Here is a 3,242-nt window from a genome sequence, read left to right as displayed (position 1 = left end):
CTGTTGAGTCAATCTGTGTTTTTTAAAAATTTCTTCTTTTGAGTTGGTTAAATATTTCTTGCTATTTCATTTTAATTTCTCTGTTGATTTTCAGTTTTGTCCCATATTAATTTTTTAGAGATTACAATATGAATCCTTGATTTACCAGAGATATTACAGTAAATATCATGCCATTTTCACTAGAACATAAGAACTTTGCAACAATGGTTTCACCGAGTCCTCTTTCTCATCCTCTGGCTACAATCATCACATGGTATCCTTGTGCTAATAAAACCCTTGGATTGTATCTTCTTTGCCTTAATTAGTTACATGTCTTTTAGAAGCAACAAGAAAGAAAAAGTCATTGCGCATCAATTAGCTTCGAATCTCTGGGCTCTCTCCTTTCTGCAGTCAAGTTTCCCTCCGGAGGCAGCTTCCTTTAGCCCCTGCTTTCCCCTTTCTTACATGGAATGGTGGTTAATGATCCATCCCCAGTTCCACTGGCCTGAAACCAGCTTTAACTCTCCTTAATTTTGATGGCTATTTCTCCTGGTGGGGAATTTGGGTTTGATATTTTACCTTGCAGCACTTTATCTTCTGGGCTCCATCCTAATATTGTTTCCTTTATGGAATATCTTTCTGCTCTGATTGCTTTCAGGTTTTTTTTTTTAAGTTTTCAGCAATTTTATTATAATATGATTAGATGTATTTCTTTTTTTCTCCTCTATATTTAGTCTGCTTGAGATTTACTGAGCAGTGTGGATCTGTAAATTTGTTTTAATCAAATTTGGGAAATACTCAGCTGTTATTTGATAAAATAGATCTTTGTGCACCATTCTATTTCTGCGCTCTGTTTTCACAGATTACGTTCTATATATTTCAATGCTTGATACTGTCCTATAGATTTCTTTTTTTAAGAAAATGTTACTTGGGGACTGGTGCTGTGGTATAGTGGGTAAAGTTGCTGCCTGTGGCACTGGCATTATGTATGGGCGTGAGTTCAAGTCCCAGCTGCTCCACTTCTGATCCAGCTCCCTACTAAGGAGCCTGGGAAAGCAGCAGAAGCCTGGGCCCTGCACCCACCTGGGAGACCCAGAAGAAGCTCCCGGTTCCTGGTTTAGGATTGGCAAAGCTCCTGCCCTTGAGGCCAATTTGGAGAGTGAACTGGTGGATCATCTCTATCTCTATATATATAACTCTGCCTTTCAAATAAATAAATCTTTAAGAATATATTACTTGAAAGAGAGTCAAAGAGAGAGATACAGAGATACAGCAGTACAGAGAGATCTCACATCTGCTGATTCACCCCTCCAATGCCTCCATGAGCTGGGCCTGGGTCAGGCTGAAGGCAGAAGCTGGAAACTCAAGCCAGGTCTCCCACATGAGTGAAAGGGACTGAACTACTTCAGCCATCAGCTGTGGGTTATGCATCAGCAAGAAGCTGGAATTAGGAGCAGAGGCAGGACTTGAATCCAGACCCTCTGATCTAGTACACGTGTACATTTAATCTTTTTTTTTGTCATCTCCAACTTTCTATTAAGCCCAGCCAATGAGTTTTTGACTTTAATAATTATGTTTCTTCATTTTGGATATTCCATGTACTTCTTTCTTCCATGCTCTTATAATCTCTGCTGAAGTTACCAACCTTTTCATTTATTATCTGTATATTTTCTTTTATGACCTTGTATAGATGTCTAAGAACTTATCAGTTCTCTTTCCACTCTTCTAACAGTTGGGATCAGTTTCTGTTGGCCGCTTTTTCTATTGACCATACGTCACAATTCCTGTTTCTTCACCTGTAATACTCTGGTTGTATACCAGATATTGTGGATGACATGTTGTAGAAAGTCTAATTTGTTGTCTTGCATTCTAGATTATTGAATTTTGCTACAGCAGTTAACTAGGCTAGATTCAAATGTCAATCTCTGTCTTTCCAGAAGTGGATATCAGCACTTTTTAAACCACGGAATATGCTCCACATGTGTACAATTCAGGGATAATTAAAAATGTACAGGAGACAGTGTCGGCGCGCCAGTGAGCGAGGTCGCAGGTGAGGGAGCATGGCCCGCAAGAAGCAGACCACGCGCAAGTCGACGGGCGGCAAGGCGCTCCGCAAGCAGCTGGCCACCAAGGCAGCCCGCAAGAGCGCGCCGGCCTCGGGAGGCGTCAAGATGCCGCACCGCTACTGGCTGGGCACCGTGGCGCGGCGCGAGATCCGGTGCTACCAGAAGTCGACTGAGCTGCTGATCTGCAAGCTGCCGTTCCAGCGGCTGTGCACGAGATCGCGCAGGACTTCAAGACGGACCTGCGCTTCTAGAGCTCGGCCGTCATGGCGTTGCAGGAGGCGAGCGAGGCCTACCTGGTGGGCCTGTTCGAGGACACGAACCTGTGCGCCATCCTCGCCAAGCGCGTCACCATCATGCCCAAGGACATCCAGCTGGGCCGCCGCATCCGCGGAGAGCGGGCTTAAGCAGCGCACTCTCGTCTCCGGTTTCCATCCTGGGCACAAAGGCTCTTTTCAGAGCCAAGACAAAAAAAATGTACAAGGATTTGTTGGGTCTCCACCCCTTGCTGCATCCCCCTTTCCAGGATTTCGCTCCTTGACTTCCATCTGATTTGGAAGGTCTAGAATCTGATGTTTGACCCCACAAGCTTGGGCGGGTTGTGGCCGGCTGAGTGACAGCCTCCTGTATTTTGTAGATCCAGTTAGGTGTGCTGTGGAGATGCTACTGGTGAAAAGCAGTATACATGGGGTGGTGCCAGTTCGAGTCCCGGCTGCTCCACTTCTGATCCAGCTCTCTGCTGTGGCCTGGGAAAGCAGTAGAGGATGGCCCAAGCCCTCGGGCCCCTGCACCCACGTGGGAGACACGGAGCAATTTCCTGGCTTTGGATCAGCTCAGCTCCAGCCGTTGTGGCCATCTGGGGAGTGAACCAGAGGATGGAAGACTTCTGTCTCTCTCTCTCTCTCTCTCTCTCTCTCTCTCTCTGCCTCTGCCTTCCTGTAACTGTAACTCTGCCTTTCAAATAAATAAATAAATCTTAAAAAAAAGAAAAGCAATATACATGGGAATCTCATCAGCACTATTTTCTTCTCCCAAAGATTAGTTCCTCCAGTTTCCAGCTGCTTCTAATCACTTTCAGTGCCTTAAAGTGTTTTTTTTTTTTTTGTTAGTTTCACCAGCATTTACCATTCTCCCTGCAGAATGGTTGTCTATAACAAGCTACCCAACCACTACTGCAAGCAAATAACATGGACATTTTTT

The 3,242-nt window shown here is 44.8% G+C and overlaps 1 pseudogene; it reads left to right on the top strand.

The window, feature by feature from the left end:
- The first annotated feature begins 1,726 nt into the window (after positions 1-1,726).
- On the top strand, positions 1,727-2,960 carry LOC100344640 (histone H3-like; annotated as a pseudogene).
- Positions 2,961-3,242: the final 282 nt, after the last annotated feature.

This window comes from Oryctolagus cuniculus, chromosome 2 (assembly GCF_051225735.1).
Source record: "Oryctolagus cuniculus isolate XC-2025 breed Fujian yellow rabbit chromosome 2, ASM5122573v1, whole genome shotgun sequence".
Taxonomy (NCBI): domain Eukaryota; kingdom Metazoa; phylum Chordata; class Mammalia; order Lagomorpha; family Leporidae; genus Oryctolagus; species Oryctolagus cuniculus.
The sequence above is the reverse complement of the archived record's forward strand: the minus strand, read 5'-3'. Positions and strand labels throughout refer to the sequence as shown.